Below are 24740 nucleotides of genomic sequence, written 5' to 3'. Positions count from 1 at the left end.
GGAGCCTGGGTCCCAGGGTCTCTGGAGCAAGTGGGTGAATGATGTGTACAGAGCTCCAGGTGAAGGGTGCCGGAGAGGAGGCCAGTTTGGGTGGGGGGTGGGTGATGGGGAAGGGGCAGGGAGGGGACCTGGGTGAAGCGGGCAGACCCCGGGGCTCGGGAGGGGGCTCACTCACTGCCGAGATGAGAGAGCAGAGCAGGTGCTTGGAAGCAGGCCTGTTCCCAGGTGATGCTCTGCAGGTCTGGACACCTGCCTCCCTGAAAGCACAGAGGCTCTTCCAGCAGCTGACGGGAGCCGTCACCCTGCCTCCTATGAGGGATCACCTCCGCCCTCGGCTAACAGGAGAGAGAAGGACGCTGCAGGTCACCCGAATGACCCCATGACATCTGATTGAGGCAAGGCCCATTGGTTTCAAGAGTCTGAAGCTCTTCAGATGCATTTGGAAAACTGTCACACTCAGTCTGCCCTCACGGGCTGTGGAGCCCTGGGCAGCGCACCTGAGCCTCTGCACGTGTTTCCTCGCCCATGACTGGGTGGGTAGCAGCCCCTCCCACACGGAAGTGGTGGCGACTGAGCTCACTGGGCACTGGCCCCTGCGGGCACTGCCCGGCCCTTGGCGGGACTTGCAACATTAACGGCTGTGTCAGCTACCGCTCGCCAAATAACAAATCACCTGGGATGGAGTAGCTTAAAGCAGCAATTGTTTCATCATCTCCTGCCACTCGTGTGGGTGAGAAATCAAGGCAGGACCCAGCGGGATGGAGGTGACTTGTCTCTGCTCCACTCTATGTGAGGCCCCAGCTAAGACGACTCGGGGGTCTTCAAGCCTAGTCGATGGCAGGTGGGACAGCCCTCTCCAGACCCTGTCTTCTGAAAGGGTATGGGAGGGCCTCAGCAGCAGCAGCAGCCCCTGGCCCATCACAGCTCTGAAATCCAGCCAGGCACAATCCAGGTCCTTGGTTACACTCAGCCCTGCAGGGAGGAGGGACAGCATTCCAGGCTGGGGACATGGGAGGACATGCTGGGAGGCTGAGGCCCTCAGCGCTCTCTTCATTCATTCCTCCATTCATTTCTTCATTCAACACTTTAGAGATCCTGAGCGTTTGATGAATGGGCGAACGTCAGGGCCATTAAGAGCAAGGTGGTGGAGAGGGAGGCAAACCCAAGTCACCGGGAGCTTGCATGTCAGGGGACACAGCTGAGATCCGGAGGGCATGGGAGCCACAGTCCAGCACAGATTCCTCTTTCAGAAAACTCCCCCTTGCAGCTGGAGGGAGGAGGGTGGATGGATGGGAAAGGAAGGAACCCTGGCATCTGGGCCTGGTGTTTGCAGGAGCCCTGATTGGAGTGGGGAGGGGCGGATTCTAGGGGTGGGAGAAGGTGAGCACATTTGGTGGGGTGCTGGGGGTGGGTGGGGAACAGGAGCCCTGGACGCCCCATGGGAGCCTTGCAGGGTGGGGCCATCGGCCAAGGGGACGAAGGCTTGGCAGTGGGAAAGAATCTGTCCGCAGGGAAAATGGTGATCTCAGGTTTGGACCAGCAAGGGGTGGCGTCCGAGGGAGGAGAGAGGTGGGTGTGGACACGTCCGAGGCTGACTCGGAGATGCAGAAACAGCGCTGAGACGTTGACACTAACTTTCCGGCAGGAAAATCTCCGCTGTCTCCCACTCTTCTGTCTTATTCTGAGGAGTGCATGGTCATGTGTGATGGTGAGCTTAGAAGAAGCATGGTAACACGTGTGTTTGCATGTAACACATTTTGGAATTTCACAGCAGGCTGTGTGCGTGTGTGGGGGTGTGTGTGTGTTCATGGAATGGAATTTGTTCCTGCTTCCAGGGTCATTTCTAGAAGTGACTTTTATGAATATTTGTAATTGCTCCAGACAAGGAAGCTGATAACAGCAGTACAGAAACAGTTCATCATAAAAGAATATCTTTTTCTGTTAACAACACCCTTATGGACCGAATGTTTGTCTCATCCCTAAATTCACATGTTGAGGTCCTAGCCCCTAGAGTGGTGGTGTTAGGAGGCACTATCTGAGAGGGTGACTGGGGTTAGATGAGCTCACGAGGGTGGGGCCCATGATGGGATTAGTGCCTTTATCAGAAGGGCAAGGAAGACTTCTCCATCTCTCTCTTCTGTTTCCCTAAAGCACCACAGAGAAGTCCTTTCAAGCCAATGACATTTTCAAATTGCTTCTGCGATTTAAAGAAATGCATAGAGACTGAGCCCAGCAGATACAAGGACCCTGAGGCCCCTGTAAAAGGAGAAAGTTAGGGGTTGGAGCAAACGACCCTGCACAGTCGTACACTTTACATCACACACTCTCTGCAGTGTTGAAACACATTCAAACCCATGTACTCGGCACATGGAAACACAGAGGTGTCAGAGGCAGGCCTGTCCACAGAGCGTAACGTCAGCGGGAAACAGGCTCTGACCGCGCCTGCTCCGGCCTCTCCATTTTATATGGGAGAGGGCTCGGGAGGACCGTCCACTCGCCCACTGCACAACAGTCAGCCGACCACAGCCAGCCCGACTCAGCTCCGTCCTGTCCCCCCCGGCAGAGAAGGCTTGGAGGCCAGGTGATGCCCCCAGAGGACGCCTGCGACCCCACGAGCTGGGTGGTCCAGGCCAGGAGCCGAGTCTAGACCATTCTGATCTGGAGCCCGAGCAGCAGGGCTGGGGAAGACACCTGTTGTGGAGTGGAAACTCCCTCCTGTCCAGAGGAGAAAATCCATTTAGAGTCCCTTCTGACCAGAGGATGAGGTCTCTGGCGGCAGATCTGAGAAGCCTGTGCTTCTCCAAATCTGAAAGCACTCCACGTTTTCCTAGCAGCAGAAATCCCTCGAGTCGCCCTCCGAGCCCCTGAGGTGCCAGTGCTACTCAGGGCTGAGCTCCCGGCAGAGGCCCCCGGCTGGTTCGCGGCCCCCCGCGCATCCCCGCAGCCTGTGCGGCTCGTCAAGGGGCTGAGCCTGCGTCCGCCCGGAGGCCCACGGCGAGCGTGGGCGGCCCTGTGGTCGCGGTGTGTGCCACGGGCCCGCCTCCCCCAGCAGGTGCAGGACCCGGAACCACCACCCGGACGGAAGGGAGAACCAGGGAGGGCGACCTGGTTCTGGGGCGCCGACTGGGCCTCCAATGACCTGGGGTGGTGAGAAAAGTGAAGGCCCCTTGTCCTCTGGGAAGGTCCTGTCCTCAGCGGCACAGGGCAGGGCCCAGGGGCACTGGCTGCGCCCTTCTCCTGCACAGCGTTGAGCTGAGGCCCCACAGGGCCTGCAATCGCCCTCTAGCATCTTAAGGAGGGGAAGCCCTCTGACAGAGACCTCAAAATTATTCACAGTCTCTTGAATTTGCAATGGGCTTCCCTTGTGGCTCAGCTGGTAAAGAATCTGCCTGCAATGTGGGAGACCTGGGTTCGATCCCTGGGTTTGGAAGATTCCCCTGGAGAAGGGAAAAGCTACCCATCCCAGTGTTCTGGCCTGGAGAATTCCATGGACTGTATAGTCCATGGGGTCGCAATGAGTCGGGCACGACTGGGCGACTTTCACTTCGCTTGAATTTGCATAAAGCTTTCCAGGGCTTTCTGTGCAGAAGGTTGGCCTCTCAGGCGGTGCAGAGATTCTTAGCTCGAGCAGACGTCAGTCAGGATCCCAGACCTTCTCCTGGGCCCATGCGTGCATTTCCCCGTAACATCCGTTTTTAGTAGGAATCCTGCTGGGTCAGTTTCACCAAAAAACCCACCATCCATGTCTAATCACCTTCCATGTCTGATTGGGGTCCTTACCTCCCCACCACCACCACCCCGGGGGATGTCTGACCTCCCAGGCCTGCCTTCAGCAAGAATCCTGTTGGGTTGCTTTAGCCAGAGCCCCTTCACCCCGATGTTAGCTCTTATAATTGTCCGTCCACTGAATCTCACTCCACTTCTCGACTGTAGTTCCCTCGTGTCCACACTGTATTCTGATTTGGGTCCAGATCTACTCTGAGGTCTCTTTTCCACATTGCACTAGTTTCTGAAGAACGTCTGCTCCTACAGCGTTAGCTCCTGCCCGGTTCCGGGTGTACAAGCGCAAAACTCGGGCCCGGCGACAGTCTGTGCTTACGCAGCAGGGCCAGGGCTGGGTCACAACCCAGTGTCCCTGACTCCCCGGTGTCCCAGGGGCTGTGAACGAGGGCAGCGCCCCGGGGAGTCCTCCAGTGATGGGACATTTCAGCTGAGCCGTGAGTGGGATGAGACCGTGTGACAGGGGAAGAGAAGGGGGCAGAGTCAGGCGCAGAGGGGCAGGCGATGGGCGCAAAGGAGCAGGTGCCAACTGCGTCAGGACCAGGTGGGCTCCCGCCATCCCCCAGGCCCTCTCAGAAGAGCCCCCTTCCGCCTCGGCTTGCACCCTGCTCTCTGTGTGTGGCTCATGAACAGCAGTATCAGCCTCAGCTGGAGCTTGTGAGGAATGCAGCCGCTCAGGCCCGGCCCTGGCCTCCTGAAACAAGATCTCCACTCTCACAGGCCCCGGGGACCTGAGCACCCTGGAGTCCGACAAGCTCCGCTGGAGATCCCGGAAAGTGGAGGCGGCTTCAGGGCTCCCGTGGCTGACGCATCCTCGAGCACCCCAGGCTGACACCTAATGAGCGAGAATCCTACCAAACCCTTACCTTCATTTGGCCTGTTTGTGTTTAGGCATGTTTGCTCTGCTCTCCCGTTTTACACAATCACGGGGGATGCTGCTGCAGAGTGACCTGATACTCCAGAGGGGACACGCTCTCCCGCGTGGCATGTGTTTTTGTCCATTTCCCAGAGGCAGCTGGCAGGGCACCCAGCCGCGCATTCCTGACTGTGTCCCAGTTAGATCACCTTACTTTCAAAGGCCAAGCGTCTGGACGAAGACCCAGCCTGCAGAGCTAGCTGCAGAGAGAAGGGCTGAACTCGCACTTGACTCATCTCAAGGCCACTGGGTCTCACCGGACTCACGCTGCCCCATGCGTAGAACTGCAGGTGGGCCAAGGAGACCAACTCTGGCCCACGAGGCTGGTCTGCAGTGCTCAGGAGTGCCAGGGTTGATTCGAGAGCGCATATTGTGGAAAAGGAGGCAGTTCTACATGACAAAGCGTCATTGAAGTGCGAAGGAAAGAAGTGAGTAGTTGAAACTATTTTCTTCCAAACATCACGACATCACATTTGACATCACAAGTCAGTGAACAGACCACATTCGAATTTTTAAGATCAGAAAACTCATCTTCAGAGAGATGTCATGCTCCTAAATGTCCATTTAACACCTGCCCATCCCTCCCTCCCTCCCTGCATCTATCCATCCCTCCATCCATCTACCCCACCCATCCATCCATCTACCTCATCCATCCATCCATTCCTCCACCCATCCATATATTCATCCATCCATCTATCCATCTACGCTTCCAGCCCCCCATCTATCCACCCAGTATTTTTAACAGTCTCTGTGGCTTATGGAAACTTAAAATAGCTAGAGATATTCATTGCTCTTGACACTCAGGTACAAGAAGTGTAACTGATTGTCATTTCTAAGGGAAATTAAGTATGTTTCAAGTGTCCCCACTCTCTCAGGTTGGTGAGGAGCCCCGTGCTGGGCGATTTCTCTGCAGCACCTTTTCCACGCCTCCAAGGCTGCGCTAGGCCCGAGGCCACCGCCAGAGCCCTTGGGCAGGTCTGCTTTTCCTGCAGAGGAGATTGGACTTGCGCCTCTCCCTCAGGGCCAAGCTTTACACCGGGCCTTCAGTCAGCGCCCCCACGCCATGGTACTTGGATCCTGGGCACCTGGGCACCCTGTAACCCCCATGTGAAGCCTGCCCCTTCAGGTAATCTTCAGATGCATGAGAGAGACCCCCAGACTGTTCTTGTTCCAGACACAGTGGCTAAGGGGGTGGCCGTGTGATGACATGGCCTTCCGGGACTTCTGACCCGGGCATCTTCAGGTCTCTCATCTGCCCTCCACCTGACCCCACGGGCTACTCCAGGCAAGGATTCCCCACCTGAGCCCAGGTGACCCTCAGACGGTCAGAGAACGTCGTGACACCTTGCTGTCCAGGTGCTGGGTTCTTGGGTACACAGCGGTAGGTAGCTGAACCGAGCGCCAGACAGGAGACCCTGACAGGCAGGTGCCCCTGGCATGGAGCAAACCTTCTGCAGAGATGCTAGCTCGGGGAATGCCAGAGAGTGGAGAGAGGTGACAGAGGTGATGCCTGGGGAGGAGGGCAGACCAGAGCGGTGACTGCTCAGTCCCTCCGCCCAGCCCACCAGCCAAGCGAGGCCCAGACTCCAGGGAGGAGGGGGGGCCACCTTGGAGACTCTGTGCAGACCTGACACCTGGACACGTAGACCTCGGGCTGGGACACAAGGCCCCCGACTCAAGGACATCAGGTGAGTCTCGAGTGGGGAGGGATTAGAGTCACCAAAAAGGAAGATTATTGCCGTGTAGTCATCAAGGCATGTCCGACTCTCTGTGACCCCAAGGACGGCAGCACGCCAGGCCTCCCTGCCCCTCAGCACTTCCCAGAGTTTGCCCACGTTCGTGTCCATTGAATCGTGATGCCGTCCAACCGTCTCACCGTCTGTGGTCCCCTTCCCCCGCCTTCAATCCTTCCCAGCATCAGGGTCTTTTTCCAGGAGTCAGCTCTTCACATCAGGTGGCCAAAGTATTGAAGCTTCAGCTTTAGCATCAATCTTTCCAATGAATATTCAGGACTGATTTCCTTTAGGATGGACTGGTTGGATCTCTTTGCTGTCTAAGGAAGGAAGATGCCTTACAACAAAAAGACAAACAAAAAGTCACCCAGTGAATATCTGTTTCAAATATTTCCACATATGAGTGCAGAGGAGACAGGGCCCTTGGAGTCTCTCCGGTGTCCTCTGATTCCAGGATTCCTGAGAGTTGGACTATAAAGAAAACTGAGCGCCAAAGAATTGATGCTTTTGAACTGTGGTGTTGGAGAAGACTCTTGAGAGTCCCTTGGACTGCATGGAGATCCAATCAGTCCATCCTAAAGGAGATCAGTCCTGAATATTCATTGGAAGGACTGATGCTAAAGCTGAAGCTCCAATACTTTGGCCACCTGATGCAGACAGCTGACTCATTTGAAAAGACCCTGATGCTGGGAAAGATTGAAGGCGGGAGGAGAAGGGGACGACAGAGGATGAGATGGTTGGATGGCATCACCGACTCAATGGACCTGAGTTTGAGTAAGCTCTGGGAGTTGGTGATGGACAGGGAGGCCTGGGGTGCTGCAGTCCATGGGGTCACAAAGAGTCGGACACAACTGAGCTACTGAACTGAACTGAACTGAACTGGGGTTTTATGATGATGCCTCAGGGCCAGTTGCACGAAGTGGAAAAAGATTATAGGGGACCCCGTGCCCTCATGATTTATTCCTGTACTAATTTTTCTGTTCATCAAGTAAGATGATTCTCATTATAAAACTCAAAGATTCCTCACCAAAAATGAAAAAAGAAGACAATAGTAAGAAAAATTCTCAAACAGAGCCATGTTGGAGGATCAAGCCTGTCAGGAATTAAACTGTAACTAAAACCCCTGTCGCTGAATCCAGGTGTGGGTGGGGCAGGGCTGGGTGGACAGAATGGTGGATTTCAGACCAAGAGCGAGATTGATTTCAGTTTTCAATAAAATGTTTGGGAGAAATGGTTCAGCAGGTGGAGAAAGAGGACAGTTTGAGTCCAATGTCTTTAAAACTAAAGACATCCAGAACCATTAGAGAATTATACAGCAAAAAGCAGATTGTGAATGTTCTAGAATGGAGCCTCATTGAAAACGTCTTTTTTTTTTTTGGATGTCCCAACTCTAGAAACCATAATAGGAAATACTGACAAATGTGACCACAGGAAAGTGTAAAACAGATGGATGAGAAACGCCTCCTGAAAGGTCAACATTTGGGACCATATTTTTCATATACCTGACCAACAAACCCACATATATACGGGTTTTTAGGAATAAATTAGAAATCAAGTCACCCCAAGAACAGAAAGGGCAGCACAGTTCAGTCAGTTCAGTTCAGTTGCTCAGTCGTGTCCGACTCTTTGCGACCCCATGAAACGCAGCACGCCAGGCCTCCTTGTCCATCACCAACTCCTGGAGTTCACTCAGACTGACGTCCATCGAGTCAGTGATGCCATCCAGCCATCTCATCCTCTGTCATCCCCTTCTCCTCCTGCCCCCAATCCCTCCCAGCATCAGAGTCTTTTCCAGTGAGTCAACTCTTCTCATGAGGTGGCCAGAGTACTGGAGTTTCAGCTTTAGCATCATTCCTTCCAAAGAAATCCCAGGGCTGATCTTCAGAATGGACTGGTTGGATCTCCTTGCACAACCACACACAAAACAGAAAAAAAATATGACACAGGGCTAAGCTCAGCAATAAGATTAAAAAAAAAATTCCTACTGGAATTCAGAAATTGGATTGGAAAAAATCTCTATGTTGGTGAGAACATTCCTGCATATTTAGTAGGAATCTTAAATCAGAATGATCTAATATGTTGGCTGAGTCCTTTCACTGTTCACCTGAAATTATCACAACACTGTTAATTGGCTATACCCCAATACAAAATAAAAAGTTTAAAAAAATTTTTTTTAGAAAGAGAATGATCTAGAAGACAGTTTGGAAATAGGTATCATGAAACAAATGTCTGTGCCTTTTGAGTCATTATTTGTTGTAAAGTAAATAATGACACGGGGTGAAGAGAAGAGGGCATGAAGGTGCCCTCGTGCTGCACCGTGAGCTTAGTCACTCAGCCGTGTCCGACTCTCCATGACCCCACGGACTGTAGCCCACCAGGCTCCTCTGTCCGTGGGATGTTCCAGGCAAGAGTACTGGAGTGGGTAGCCTTTCCCTTCTCCAGGGGCTCTTCCCAACCCAGGGATCGAACCCAGGTCTCCCGCATCACAGACAGATTCTTTACTGTCTGAGCCACCAGGGAAGCCCGTGAATAGTGGAGTGGGGAGCCTATCCCTTCTCCAGGGGATCTTCCTGACACAGGAAGTGAACTGGGCTCTCCTGCATTGCAGGTGGATTCTTTACCAGATGAGCTACCAGGGAAGCCCAAAGACGCCCTTACAATATTACTTATTTTTTTAAAAAAGTAAAATAGAAAAAACAGAGCAATAAAAGCTGTCAATGGGTCTTAAATGGAGGTTGGTTACATCAGCTATGGTAAATACATGGACTATCACACAGTAGTAAAAAAATGACATACATGGCTATTTGTTGATATTAAACTATTTCTATAGCACATTGTTGATAGAAAAAGCCAATTTCAGAGCAGCGTGCTTGCTGTGACCTGGTTTGAGCATAACCGTAGCTTGAGTTTGTATAAACAAGTTGATTCCTCTCACTCTGCAGGGTCATCTCCCTTGGGTGCGTTTGGAAAGAAGGAGGTCTGGTCCTTTTCCAGACTTTCCGCACACCGTTCCCTCTCCGTGATTTGCTACGGGCTTGGCCTTGGCGGGGCTTCGTTTCTCATTCTGCTTTTATAGGCAGAAGGGCGCCGAGCCAAGTTCAGCCACGGTCGTGTCCAGGCGGCTGAGCTTGGAGAAGCTCTCCTTTCTCTGTTTCTGGATAGTTTGGTTTTTTTCCACTTTGGGCCTGAATCATTTCTATAGAAACAAAGAATAAAGTTTTGAAGATAAGTGCAGAGCTGTGCGTGGCAGGCTGAGCATTCCTGCTCTGGGTGGTGTGTTTGAAGAGGTCCAGAGCACCCGTCACACCGCGGAGGACCCTGGGCGTTCCATGGGCCGCCTGTCCCGGCCTAGCGGCCATCCTTCCTGTCTGCTCCCCAGGCTCCCACTCGCACAGCCACGCTGGGCCTTCAGAGACCAGCAGTGCCTCCAGGGGGCCCGGCGTGGGGGCTGCCATCTGGGACGGCCTGGCCGGCAGCTGGCCCCTCCCTGGCTGAGGCCTGGGCTCCTTCCATCCACTGTGACGCCGAGGAATTAGCACAGCTTCCCCTGCTTCTTCTCTGCTGACTCTATAAGCATCGGGTGGGCGGACTTATGTGAGTACAGTCAGGCCATCCTGTTCCTGTTCAGGGGTGCGGGCCACTTGTTAGGCCTGGTTGGGTGGGAGCCACGGTTTGTACCCTCCAGCTCACCTGCCTTCCAGGGCCCTGGCCTGGTGCACCCCACCCTACCCCACCAGCTCAGTCCCGGCCCGCAGGCTAGAGAGTGCCTCACGCACCCCCGCCAAGTGTCTGAGTCTGCTCTGACCCCTGAACACGACCCTTGAGGGATCGACCATCTCGGTCATGGAATGTGGCCTCTGAGGAAGGAGGTGGGTCTGCCCTGGCATCCTGATGGGCTGTGACACCTGCCGGGTTCATTTCCGCCCCTGGTATCCTGATGGCCTGTGATACCAGCTGGGTTCATTTCAGCCTCCCCTTGAGGAACTGAGGCCTGAACCTGTCTCTCGACCTCCCTGAAATGTGGTTTGGAATCATGTCTCCGTAACTCTGATGAAGACCCCAAGGAGGAGAAGCGCCCGGGTGACTCCTCTGACGTTACCCTGAGAGTCCGCGGTTCTAGAGGACAGAGTTCAGCCCTGGGCCCACCCGCTCCACAGGCCATGGCCAAGCCCCCGCTGCAGTCAGAGGCTGCTCCCTGGCCCCTGGGCACTCTGGGCAGAAGCGAGGGGCTTCAGAGATGGGCTCCCCTGGGCGGGTGCTGGGAGTGAGGGGCAGCAGGAGAGGCTGATTCTTGGCAAGACTGCCGCCCACTCGTTATGCAGGAGGGCAGAGCAGTGATGGAATACTGGGCTGCCTGGTGCTCTGGGGTCCTGCAGCCCCGCGGCCCTCCTCTCAACCTCAAGCAAAGTCAGGCCAGCAAGTCCTCCGTGCCGGTGGCCCCCACCCTGGCGCCCTCACAGAGCTCAGGTGCTTGGAGAAAATGCCTGGGCAGCCTGTCTTGGGTCTGGTGTTGCCACCACCTTCCCACAAGACTGGGCCAAACCGGGGCCTGAGCTCCTTCATCTTACAGTCAGGACTGAGCAGAGATGAGCATCGTCTACTGGAGAGGCTGGAAGGCAGCCCCTGTGTTTCACAGGGGGAGAAACCCAGGCTCAGACAGGGGCCGGGGTGGCCCAGCTGTGCAGACCGGTCAGAGGCAGCGCCCAGGGTCACCTGTTGTCCTGGCCGTGGGTCCCTGGACAGCGGTTCCCTCCAGCTGAGCCTTGATTTCCCCCGTGGATGCAGCTCCCCTGCTGTCTGAGCAGATGAACTTCTGGGCACAGAGTTGCAGACAGATGGACTCCAAGGACCACCTAGAGCTGCAGGCTCTGGGTGTGGCCCTGGGACCCTTCCAGTGCTGGCTCGGGGACAGGGAGGCACCCACGAGCGTGGCCTGTGGCTCAAGGTGGTCTGGCTTTCACAGGCCATGGCCAAATCTATCACAACACACCTGTCACCTGCACAAGCCACCTTCACCTCCCAGCACTCGGGGTAGCTGACACCCCCAGGGTCTCCTCCACACGCTAACACCCCCAGGGTCTCCTCCACACCGACCAGAGCTGGCTGACTGCACCCTGACAGGCTCCCAGAAGTGCTTGTCTCCTGGTGAGCCTGCTCTCATTGGTGCCTACATCTGTCCCTCTCTGGTGACACGTGTCCTCAGCTGTCTTTAACTTGTTCCCTTCCCTCTGGAGGACAGGCCATCTGTGCGCTTTCCCTCCATCACGTCAGAGATGCTGGTGGCCTTCTCCGGCAGGGTGGTGGGCTCCAAGGGGATCACGGCCAAGGTGTTCTTGGAGAGGGCTGACCCCAAGGTGGGGACTGGTCAGCTGGAGCTTGGGGCCACCCATCCGTCCCTCCTGACCCCATGAAGAGCTGAGATGCTGGGAGTCTGCTCTGTACCCCCCGGGGCCGCGGCAGCAGCAAGCAAAGTTGGGTGTGCGGACACCCTGTGCACGTGTGGCTCAGTCCAGGAGAGGACGCTGGCCTGCAAGTTCACACCGTGGAACTCAGGGAAGACGTTCAGAAGCTGAGCAAGGACAGTCAGTGCCAGGCCCCAGGAAGCCACTGGAGACTGCCATGTGTGATGACTCCCAAGCTCAGACCCACGGTGGGAGCACGGCACAAGTAGGGGAGGCCTGGCGAACACCAGGGAGGCTCTTGGAAGAGGAGTCCTTGAGGGGGCAGTGGAGGATGAGAAGGAGCTCACCAGGCAGCGGGGGTGCTGGTTGTGCGGGGGAGGCCGTGAGGACCAGGACACGCACAGCCGGCCGGCATGCACGGGGTGGGACTGACTCTGGGTGGAGAGGCCTGAAGGGGGGTCCAGGATGATGTGTCTGGTGCGGAGGCTGGAGCCCGGCTGTAAAGCTCCCTAATTCTCTATTACTTCTAATGATCAGAGCACTTCACACGGGTCAGGAGGGAAGGGCCAGGCTGGCTGATGGTGCAGGGTCAGTGTCTCCACGTCAAGGTACCTCCTAGGCAGAGACTGGGTGCCCTCACCAGCTCGGCTCCTGGCCGCATCACTGAAGCACATCTGTCCACTCTCTGGGGCACGTTTCTATATTTTCAAACACAGACGACAGTGCGGGATACACAGAGGCACTCATATAAGGTCACAATTTGTCCTCGAACTTGGTACGACCTTTACAGGAGGTTGGGCTCGGGCCGTGTGGGTTCAGGGCGGCTGCACTACCCTCACGCGTGCCATGGTCTCGTCCCACCAGCTCGGGCAGTGACTGTCCCAGGGTCGACGTCTCGTCCTCATGACACCATCCTGTCCGTCCGGAGCCTTTCCTCTCCTCTCACTCCTCTGTCTTTGCGTCCCTACACGGGTCCCTGGGTCCCTGTGGCGTGTCTAGGGCCCCCACCTCCCCTGCTGGCGCAGCTCCGGGCTACTGCCTGAATGCTGGGCCCTGCCTCTCAGCCAGTTCCGTTTTCATCTTAGTCTGTCACCTCGCCATCTCCCTCCTCGTCTCTTTCTACAGAGTCCCGTGAATTCACTAGGAGCACAGAGCAGACGCTGTCTAAAAATTGCCTTCCTCCTGCTGTGAGCAGTGACTCAGGACTATATATTCACACACGCGCACACACCCAGGCGTGTATGTACATGGGTACGTGGTGGGTTTCCCTGCATCCTGAGGTCGTGTCCTCACAGCAGAGGCTGCAGAATCCTTTGTCCACCTAGAGGGTCCTTAAACGGAACGTGGGGGTGGGCTTCTGCAATGGGGCGTGGGCTACCCTGTCCCTCTCGCTGTGCCCTGAGAACCCCCTGGTACAGCCTGTCTGTGGAAGGCGATCACCTGCCCTGCCGGAAGACTGGTGTCTGGAGCAGACACAACGGCCAGCCCGGCCCAGGCAGGACCCCATCTCACCCCTCAGTCCAGACAGACAGACAGACCCCCACCTCTCAGTCCAGACAGATAGACCCCCGCCCCTCAGTCAGATAGACAGACCCACACCCCCACCCCTTAGTCCAAACAGACAGACCCATACCCTTCAGTCAGACAGACAGATCCCCTGCTCCCCCAGTCAGACAGACAGACGGACCCCCACCCCTCAGTCCAGACACTCAGACAGACCCCTGCCCCTCAGTCAGACAAACAGACCTGCACCCCCCCTCAGTCCAGACAGACGGACCCCCACCCCTCAGTCCAGACAGACAGACCCCCACCCCTAAGTCCAGACAGACACACCCATACCTCTTCCCCTCAGTCAGACAGACAGACATGCACCCCTACTCCTCAGCCCAGACAGACAGACAGACCCACACCCTTCAGTCCAGACAGACAGACCCGCACCCCCACCCCTCAGTTCAGGCAGGTCTGCACCACTCCCCTCAGCTCTCTTACAGGAAACTGGGGCTTGCTCCAAGATAACTGGAGGGTGTAAAGTATTTTTTCCAGAAAGATTGAACAAAGTCCTAGGAGCCCCAGACTGCTTCTGGGCTCAGGTCCCTCCTCCTGCCAGTGGCCCACTCTGTGGAGGCATCTCCACCCACCCAGCCCAGAGACGGGACAGAGAACCGTTCCGGTGTGGGTGTAGACACGAGATGGTTGGCATGGCCTGGGGCGCAGCCCTCACACCTTCTGGCAGAGTGTGGCAGGCCCTAGGGGTCTCACCCCATCCCAGAGGCTGCCCCTCTCAGGCAGGAAGCACAGGTAGGGGGAACACCTACCCCCAATCCCTTTCTCCATGCGCTTTGCTATTGAACCTCTGTGGTTGCTGCTGAGGGTATCAGAAATCCCTTGAGTGGACCGCTACCCAGGATTCCTGACTCAGGGCTTCCACGCCAGTGTTTCCCTGGGGAAATGGTGTCGGGCAGTGGGCAGGTGCCTGACTCCACGCTGCAGTCTTTCTTAAAGTATTTATCTTATTCATTATTTGTTGACCATGCCAGTCTTAGCTGTGGCGTGCTGGTTCTTTGAGAAGCGGACCTTCATTGCAACATGTGAACTCTTAGCTGTGGGATCTAGTTCCCTGACCAGGGTCTAACCTGGGCCCCCTGCACTTGGATGTGGAGTTAGCCAGCAGACAACCAGGGATTCCCCATGCTTAGTTCTTGTGGATCACCTTCACAAAGAGGGCGAGTGGGGTGGAGACTATTGGCGGATTTTACTGCCCCAGTGTGATCAGTGCCTCACTGGCTTTGAGTCAACTACAGAGCCCATTCTTAAAGAGATGGGAATACCAGACCACCAGATCTGCCTCCTGAGAAATCTGCATACAGGTCAAGAAGCAACAGTTAGAACTGGACATGGAACAACAGACTGGTTCCAAATCAGGAAAGGAGTAAGTCAAGGCTGTATATTGTCACTTTGCTTATTTAACTTATATGCAGAATATGTCATGCAAAAAGCTGGGCTAGATAAAGCACCAGCTGGGATCAAGATTGCCAGGAGAAATATCAATAACCTCAGATATGCAGATGACACCACCCTTATGGCAGAAAGTGAAGAAGAACTAAAGAGCCTTTTGATGAAAGTGAAAGTGGAGAGTGAAAAAGTTGGCTTAAAACTCAACATTCAGAAAACTAAGATCATGGCATCCGGTCCCATCACTTCATGGCAAATAGATGGGGAAACAGTGGAAACAGTGGCAGACTATTTTTCTGGGCTCCAGAATCACTGCAGATGGTGATTGCAGCCATGAAATTAAAAGACGCTTACTTCTTGGAAGCAAAGTTATGACCAACCTAGATAGCATATTAAAAAGCAGAGACATTACTTTGCCAACAAAGGTCCGTCTAGTCAAAGCTATGGTTTTTCCAGTGGTCATGTATGGATGTGAGAGTTGGAGTATAAAGAAAGCTAAGTGCCGAAGAATTGATGCTTTTGAACTGTGGTGTTGGAGAAGACACTTGAGAGTCCCTTGGACTGCAAGGACATCCAACCAGTCCATCCTAAAAGAGATCAATTCTGGGTGTTCTTTGGAAAGACTGATGCTAAAGCTGAAACTCCAATACTTTGGCCACCTCATGCAAAGATTTGACTCATTGGAAAAGACTCTGATGCTGGGAGGAATTGGGGGCAGGAGGAGAAGGGGACGACAGAGGATGAGATGGCTAGATGGCATCACCGACTTGAGGGACATGAGTTTGGGTGAACTCTGGGAGTTGGTGATGGATAGGGAGTCCTGGTGTGCTGCAGTTCATGGGGTTGCAAAGAATTGGATACGACTGAGCAACTGAACTGAACTGAACTGAGCACCGAAGAATTGATGCTTTTGAACTGTGGTGTTGGAGAAGACTCTTGAGAGTCCTTGGACTGCAAGGAGATCCAACCAGTCCATCCTAAAGGAGATCAGTCCTGAATATTCATTGGAATGACTGATGCTGAAGCTGAAACTCCAATACTTTGGCCACCTGATGTGAAGAACCGACTTATTGGAAAAGACCCTGATGCTGGGAAAGATTGAAGGTGGGAGGAAAAGGGGATGACAGAGGATTAGATGGTTGAATGGCATCATCGACTCAATGGACATGAGTTTGAGTAAATTCTGGGAGTTGGTGTTGGACAGGGAGGCCTGGCGTGCTGCAGTCCATGGGGTTGCAAAGAGTCAGACATGACTGAGTGACTGAACTGAAATGAACTGAACTGAACAGAGCCAATGTGCCAACCATGAGGAGCCTCTTGCATTATGGAGAAGGTGCTGTGCCTGCCAGGGTGGGCTGAGGGGTACGTTTCATCCCATCTCCTCTTAGCTGAGCCTGACTAAAGTTGGGCTCACGGCAGTGGACAGACCACCGGGACTGAGATGCTGTCACCAGACTAGAGAAAACACAGGGAGAGATCAGCCGGTGAACCCTGCTTGTGACGTTGCTGTTTGGGGGGGCAGCAGAGATGAGGTAGGGACATCTGAGATGGCTTTGGATAAGTATTTGCTCTTCCCAAGTCCTGTCTTCTGAAGACTCCAACACCAAAAAGCTTCTGTCTTCAGTTACCATTGATTTCTTTCACCTAAACAGCTGGCATCAAGCCATGTTTCTCCGGCAGTTTGTACTGACCCAGGGCTTCTGGGTTCTTGTAATGGTCCCTCCCCTTCTTATAATGCTTTGCTCTGAAGTTCCCTAAACTCTTTCCTAAGATTAAACTCCTTTGACCTTAATTCCCTTTAAGGAAGAAGGCAGGGGAAGAACGCTGGCTTCGTTTTCTAAATGAGGATTCTGCTGCTCAGGCAGGCTAGAAGATTCCCCAGGCTCGTGTGGCTGGTGGACACCCAGAGTGCTGCTGCTAGAACCCAGGATGTCTGTTCTGTCTCCAACACGTAAGGGGTATGTAAGAGTGCTGGGGTTAGGGTCTTCCCATATGGGACCAACTTTTCAGTGGGACTTCCAGCTGCAGACATAGAGCTTATGCTTTGCTCCCACCTCCCCATCACAGCGATGAGGGCTGCTCTGCCGGCTTCAGTGCTTGGCTTAGTATCCCCAGTGGCTGGCGCTTAGTCACCATCTGGGGACTCAAATCCTGCCTCAAATTGCTATTGTCTCTCCCGTGGCTCTGGGGGACCGGGGACCTGTGGAGATGAGAGACTTGGTCCCTTAATGGGAAAGGAGATAAATGAAATGAGGACTTTGATTACCTGCGACGATAGTACCAAACCTACTGCTCAGCATGGGGATTAGTACGGAAGCTAATGGTTTACACAGAATTTAAAGAAGGAAATGAGAAGAGATAAGGCAGAGTAGTAGCTGATCCAAAAAAGCAGAAGTCTTAGAAATGCTCACTAACTCTGGGTGCAGTTTTAACCTTTTGGAGCACTCAAGCATCCTCCCTTGGGCAGTCATTTTCCTCTTTTTAAAATCGAAACTCCCTCCTATTCCCCTCTTCCTCCATATTTTTTAGAAGCCAATCAAGACATCATAAAATCTCTTCTGTACCATCTTCATGTGTATTTCTGAGAGATAAGGACTCATATACTTAGGCATGATAATGGTTTTGTGGTTATGTTAAAATTTTCTTAATATCATCAAATACTAAGAGCTCACATTTTCAATTGTCTCATTAATGTCAATTTAATCTTTTAATACTTTGTTTGAATAAGAATCCAAATAAGGTTAACACAGTGGGTTTGACTGATGTTTATAAAGTCTCTTTCAATGTGTAGCTTTCCCTTTCATCCTTTATTCTTTGACAGTTTATCTGTAAAAAAACATGGCTAATGTATTTTGTTTTGTGTTTTCATTGTTATGTTTCAAGGGGAGGAGGAAAGCAAAGAAAGAAGTCTTGGGTCTAGGGTAACTCTCCTGGGTTTTTGATAAATATAGTTTCTTCCAACTTTTCGAAGTGGGAGGAGAAGAAAAGAGAAATTCAGGATGTGGTCACTTTGCTTGTTCTTTGCTTTTGGTTACAACTCACATTTCATCCCTTGGTTGTCTGAAGGAATGGTTGATACACATGCAATTCTCAATTTTAAAAATATTTTTTATTGAAGTCTAATTGATTTACAATTTTTGTAAGCTTCTACTGTACAGCAGAGTGACTCATATATATGTGTGTATATATGTCTGTGTATCTATATATATGTATAGATTTACACATACATGTATATAGGCTTCCCAGGTGGCCCAGGGTAAAGAATCCACCTGCCAGTGCAGGAGGTGTGGGTTCAATTCCTGGGCCGGGAAGATCCCCTGGAGAAGGAAATGGCAACCCACTCCAATATTGCTGCCTGGGAAATCCCATGGGCAGAGGAGCCTGGTGGGTCTATAGTTCAGGGGGTTGCAAAGAGTCAGACATGACTTGGCTACTAAACAATAGCAACAGTTATGTATGTGTGTGTGTATATATATATATATTTAGATTCTTTTCCATTGTGTGTAGGTTACTACAAGATATTGAATATAGTTCCCTGTTGGCGTATAGCTTACGAGCAAGGCTGTGATGGCTTCAGATGGACAGCAAAGGGCCTCGGCCACACACACACGTGTATCCACGTCCTTGTTGTTTATCTATTTTAGGTGTGATTCATGGGGTTGCAAAGAGTCGGGCACGACTGGGCGATTGAACTGAACTGAACTGAACTGAAGAGTGTGTATCCATTAATCCCAAACTCCTAGTTTATGCCAACTTCTTATAAGAGCTTTTGAAGGTGGGAGACAGGAATGCAAAGCTCTAAGGAGAGCAGGAAGGTGCTTCCAGAAGTCAAAAAGGAGCACTGACTGAGCACTAGCTGGTGCTAGGGATTGGCCTCAGCCCGTTAAATGGGTTATCACTTAGAGTTATTGTTCCCTTTCAACAGAACAAGATGATGTAAGGTAAAGCTGTCTTTAAATGGTCACAAAGCATCTGCCCCTGTTCCTAGTGCTCTGAAAGCTCCCTGGGAAAAGCCCAGAAAAGAGGTATTTCCTCTGCCTCTGGTACCTTGCAAATAGGCTCAATAGACATTTGTCATTGGTGGTCTAATAATCTACTTGCTTGTGAAGATAAGAAGAAGGGATGACGTTCATTTTCATCACCCACCTGTGCCAAAATAGGCATTAAAATGTCAAAAGGGAAATGTTTGCTTCTTGTAACAGTGAACCACATTCACCAATGCCATTGAGAACCATTTCAAAAAATCTAGATAAAATACATTTTAAAAATCAATTTAAAGGTACTGAAGAGCTGCCAAGGCAAAGGGTAATTGAGAGGTCAAGATCCTAGAGAGAAGGAAAACTCACAGAAATGAGTCCAGCATTTGCTTCTTCTTCCTCCCTTAAGTTATTCACCAGCATTGGCGTCAAAGACTAGAAAACTGGGCAGAAGACCCTAGCTGAGAGTCTGAAGCATCAGAAACCCAAAGAGCTGGGGATGGCAAACAGAGAAAAGTGCCTCCCAGAGAGGAAGGGCCTGGGAGGAACCCCAGCATCGGCCAAAGTCCACCAGGCATGTCTTCCCACAGATCCACTCAGCCCAACTCAAAGTGCTGGAAGCAAACTAAGCCAAAAAGATTTCCTTGGGGGAAGATAATGTAATCCAGAATCTTAAACTATGCCTGAAATATTTTATGAGGGAGTGAAAGTCACTCAGTTGCATCAGATTCTTTGCAACCCCATGGACTGTAGCCTGCAAGGCTCCTCTGTCCCTGGAATTCTCACAGCAAGAATACTGGAGTAGGTTGCCATTCTCTTCTCCAGGGAACCTGCCTGACCCAGGGATTGAATCTGGGTCTTCTGCATTGCACATGGATTATTTACTATCTGAGCCACTAGGGAAGCCTGAAACATTTTATACTTACTGTCAAACATTCAGTCAAAAATTACCAGACATACTAGAGACAATACAAATGACCAAAATCCAGGCAAGAAAAACAAATGTTGGGAACAGACTTAGAGAAGATATAGACATAGGAGCTGTTACAGACTTTAACACCACTGGCTCATGTATTTAAATAAATAGTTAATTACGTGTAAAGTTTTGATGAAGAACTATAAATTATGAAAAAGGCTAAAATGGACTAGAGCTGGGAGATAAAATAGCAAGTGTAAGAAGGCATAGATGGATTTGATAGCAGATCAGAGACAATGAAAGAGATGAGTGAACTGGAAGATGGGCCGGTAGAAAGTTGTTCAGGAAATTAAGTAGATAGTCTTGTTTAAGCTTCCGAGACAAAGCAGAGAAGATCTTGGACTTTGCTTCTAATGTACCTGGACACTGCCCTGACTGTGAATGCCCTGACTTCCAGCTGAGGGTGCAAGACTCACAGCACCATAGATAAGAGAGAGGATGATCCTGAGGCTGCTGAGCTCCTGGAGGAAGTCTGATTAACCAAGCCTGGGCTTACCAGCATTCCCAGTTTTATCAGACAAAACAAACTGCATTAACGTGAAACCGGAGCTGCAGTTGCTCACAGACTGATGACAACGACACCAGTCTGCATCCTGGGATTGTAAACCGGAGCCTCACAGTGTTTGAAGTCTCATCCACGGAGTGAATGAGCTGCCTGGGACCTTTTTCCAGTTGGGACTCCCTGTGTGCCGGGCCGGAGAAGGCAATGGCAACCACTCCAGCACTCTTGCCTGGAAAATCCCATGGATGGAGGAGCCTGGTGGGCTGCAGTCCATGGGGTTGCACAGAGCCGGACATGACTGAGCGAGTCAGCAGCAGCAGCAGTACCTGTGGTACCACGGGACTTCCCGGTGCTGTTTAAGCCTGGATGTTGGTCAAAACCTGATTTGGCGATGTATCCTCTGCTCTTTCTATTTCTTTTTTCTTTTAATGTTAGTATACTGAAAGAAAGCTAGATAGCTCTCTAATAAATATTGATATTATTTGTTTGTGTATGACGAGTGGGCTTATTTTGTTAACAAATCCTTTGAATCTGAGATGAAAGTGAAAACTATCTGCAAAATGAAAGTACCCAGAAAGACACATTAAGAGGCAAAAGGATAATAAATGCAGAAAAAGAACATAAAAGAAGCATGCGAGATGGTGAAAAAAGTCTGATGTATCTATAGTCAAAGCCCCAGAGGAGAGGACAGAACAGCTTTGAAGATGCACTGGCTGAGCAAGCACCCAAACGCTAAAAGCATCAGTCCATAGAACAAGAAATGTTATGAACCACAAGTAGAATTAAAAAAAAGAAAAAGTCACAGCTAAGCATACATAGTGGTTCCTCTGTCCGTGGAATTCTCCAGGCAAGAATACTGGAGTAGGGGCCCATCTACATATGAGTGGATAAACAAAGTGTGGTCTGTAAAGACAATGGCATGCTGGTCAGCTTTTAAAAGGAAGGAAATTCTGACAGGCTTGAGGACATTGCATTAAATGAAATAAGCCAGTCACAGATACTATGTGATTCCACTTATATGAGGCACTTGGAGTTGACAAAATCACAGAGAAGGGAAGTAGAATAACAGCTGGGGGAGGAGGAGGGGGAGTTATTGTTCAGTAAGTACAGAGCTTCAGCTCTGCAGGATGAAGAGAGTTCTCGAGACAGATGGTGAGGCTCACAGAACAATATGGATGTACTCAATACCACTTCATGCTACACTTACAAATAGTAAATTCTATGTTATGTGTCTTTCACCACAATTTAAAAACATTTATGAAAAAAAAAAGATACTAGAGTGGGAGGTGGGGGATATACATTATTTTCAAAGAGGTAACCTGACAACTGCCTTCTCAACAAAAAACATAGAAGTCAGAAGACAATTGAATGACATCTTCCAAGAAAAGAAAAGAACCGCCAACTTAGACTTCTATGCCCAGTGAAAATACCCTCTGAAAGTAAAGGTAACACAGAGGCATTTTCAAATGAAGTCTGAGAAAACTTGCAATCAAAACTTGCAGTTGCCAGGGGGAAAGGATACTTAGGGACTTTGGGAAAGTCATGTTCACTTTGCTATATTTAATTTGCATAAACAACAAAGACATACTGTATAGCCCATGGAATTCTGCTCAACGTTATGTGCCAGCCTGAGCGGGAGGTGGGTTTGGGGGAGAATGGATACATGTGTATGTATGGCTGAGTTCCTTCTCTATTTCACCTGAGACTATGACAACATTGTTCATCGGCTACACCCCAATACAAAATTAAAAAATTAAAGTTAAAAGTAAAACCATGAACTAAAGGCAGTGTGAAAGGGGATCGTGCCAGTAGAAGGGAAATGATGCCAGTGAGCATAGAAGTGAAGGAAGGAACAGCAGAAAAGAGTAAAGGCAGGGGCAGCCAGAGTGAACGCTGACTGTTTAGGACCAGGATGGCCACATCCTAGTAAAAGGCTTAAATGGGTGCAGAGTTACACACGGAGAAACTAGGAAGTAAATGGAGCCCAAGCATCTCAGCCCTTTGCATTGTATTGAAAATACTGACTTATTTTAGATAAAATTAAGCAAGGGGAGAAACTCACACTGGCTCTCTATTTTACATTCTTTGGCATTGCCTTTCTTTGGGACTGGAATGAAAACTAACCATTTCCAGTCCCGTGGCCACTCCTGAGTTCTTCTAATTTGCTGGCATACTGAGTGCAGCACTTTCACAGCATCTTATTTTAGGGTTTGAGATAGCTCAGCTGGAATTCCATCACCTCCACTAGCTTTGTTCGCAGTGATGCTTCCTAAGGCCCATTTGACTTCGGACTCCAGGATGTCAGGCTCTATGTGAGTGATCACATCATTGTGGTTAAGGTCATTAAGATCTTTCTTCTGTGTATCCTTGGCACCTCTTCTTAATACGTCCTGCTTCTGTGAGGTCCATACTGTTTCTGCCCTCTGGTGTGGCCATCTTTGCATAAAATATCCCCTTGGTATCTCTAATTTTCTTAAAGAGATCTCTAGTCTTTCCCATTCTATTCTTACCCTCTATTTCTTTGCATTGATCACTGAGGAAGACTTTCTTATCTCTCCTTGCTATTCTTTGAAACTCTGCATTCAAATGGGTATATCTTTCCTTTTCCGCTTTGCCTTTCACTTCTCTTCTTTTCTCAGATATTTATAAGCCCTCCTCAGACAACCATCTTGCCTTTTTGCATTTCTTTTTCTGGTTTTCTGGGGATGGTCTTGATCACTGCCTCCTGTGCAATGTCACGAACCTCCATTTATAGTTCTTCAGGCACTCTATCTATCAGATCTAATCCCTTGACTCTATTTGTCACTTCCACAGTATAATCAAAAGGGATTTGATTTAGGTCGTACCTGAACGGCCTAATGGTTTTCCCTGCTTTCTTCAATTTAAGTCTGAATTTGGCAATAAGGAGTTTGTGATCTGAGCCACAGTCATCTCCCGGTCTTGTTTTTTCTGACTGTATAGACCTTCTCCATCTTTGCTGCAAATAATATAACAATATGATTTCAGGGATGACCATCTGGTGATGTCCATGTGTAGAGTCTTCTCTTGTGTTGTTAAAGAGGGTGTTTACTATGACCAGTGTGTTCTTTTGGCAAAACTCTATTAGCCTTTGCCCTGCTTCATTTTGTACTCCAAAGCCAACTTTACCTGTTACTCCAGGTATCTCTTGACTTCCTACTTTTGCATTCCGGTTCCCTATGATGAAAAGGATATCTTTTCTTGGTGTTAGTTCTAGAAGGTCTTGTAGGTCTTCATAGAACCGTTCAACTTTAGCTTCTTTGGCATTAGTGTTTGGGGCATAGACTTGGATTACTGTGATATTGAATGGTTTGTCTTGGAAACGTGCTTTGGAGTGATGGATATGTAACTGCAGAGATTCCAGGAAATGTGTGATGAAACCACAATCCAGAGAAAAGGGCTTCGCAGATGGCACGATGGTAAAGAATCCACCTGCCAGTGCAGGAGACACAGGAGACACGGGAGACCCAGGCTTGATTCCTGGGTGGGGAAGACCTCTGGGGGAATAAAATGGCACCCCACTCCAGTATTCTTGCCTGGAGAATCCCATGGACAGAGGAGTCTGGCGGGCTGCAGTCCATGGGGTCGCAAAGAGTCAGACACGACTGACCAGAGAAGCTGGTGTCATCCCGTCACACCCTGCTCTGAGGGAATGCAGCTTTAGTCCTTGGCTGGTGCAGCAAGTCCTGGCCGGGATGGCAGCTGATAGATGGGTGGGGGAGGTGCTCACAGCACCCCGAGTGGGGAAGGGGAGGGTGGGGGAGGAGCAGCCACAGACCCCCACCCACCGCCTTAACCTGTGACACATCCCAGCTGGGCTAGAGCCCTGGGAAGAACGTCGTCCCTCTTGGTCATCGAACTGCCAGATCCCAGCGGGTGAAACCCGGGCGGGGAGCTCAGCCTCCTTGGACCCCACACCTGGCCAGTTGCTATCCCTAGGCACCTGGCCTCAGGTCCACATTTGTTTGCTTGGCCCGGTTCCTCAGGTGAACCTGATTGACGGACTTACCAGATTCACTAGTCCAGTATGGCTTATCAGTTTTCACTAACCCGCTCACCCTGTAGCGGGTTATCTTCCCTTGTAGCTCAGTCAGTAAAGATTCTGCCTACAATGCAGGGAAATCCTGCCTGCAATGCAGGAGACCTAGGTTTGATCCCTGGGTTGGGAAGATCCCCTGGAGGAGGGCATGGCAACCCACTCCAGTATTTTTGCCTGGAGAATCCCATGGACAGAGGAGCCTGGCGGGCCACAGTCCATGGTGTTGCAAGAGTCGGGCACGACTTAGGGACTAAACCTCCACCACCTAACCCTGTGCGACTAGGCGGACCGGCTTCACGTCTCAGGTGGAAACACAGAGGTTTCCCTCTGAGGGGGCCTGGCCCGGATCTGGTGTGGATGGGCTGGGCCGGCAGGAGGACGCTTGGCTCCTGCAAAGAAGAGCGGGGTGCAGGGCTGAGCTGAGTCCGCACACCTGGTTCCTGCG

General features: G+C 51.2%; 1 long non-coding RNA gene across 1 annotated transcript in view; it reads left to right on the top strand.

Moving 5' to 3' along the window:
* The first annotated feature begins 16599 nt into the window (after window positions 1-16599).
* LOC138987273 (uncharacterized) overlaps window positions 16600-24740 on the top strand; it is a 28340-nt gene continuing 20199 nt past the window's right edge. Inside the window, exon 1 of the long non-coding RNA XR_011463777.1 lies at window positions 16600-16741. This is a non-coding gene — a long non-coding RNA (uncharacterized lncRNA). The remainder of the gene's footprint in view (window positions 16742-24740) is intronic.

This window comes from Bos mutus, chromosome 3 (assembly GCF_027580195.1).
Source record: "Bos mutus isolate GX-2022 chromosome 3, NWIPB_WYAK_1.1, whole genome shotgun sequence".
NCBI classification, from domain to species: Eukaryota; Metazoa; Chordata; class Mammalia; order Artiodactyla; family Bovidae; genus Bos; species Bos mutus.
This window is presented reverse-complemented; position numbering and strand designations above follow the sequence as displayed.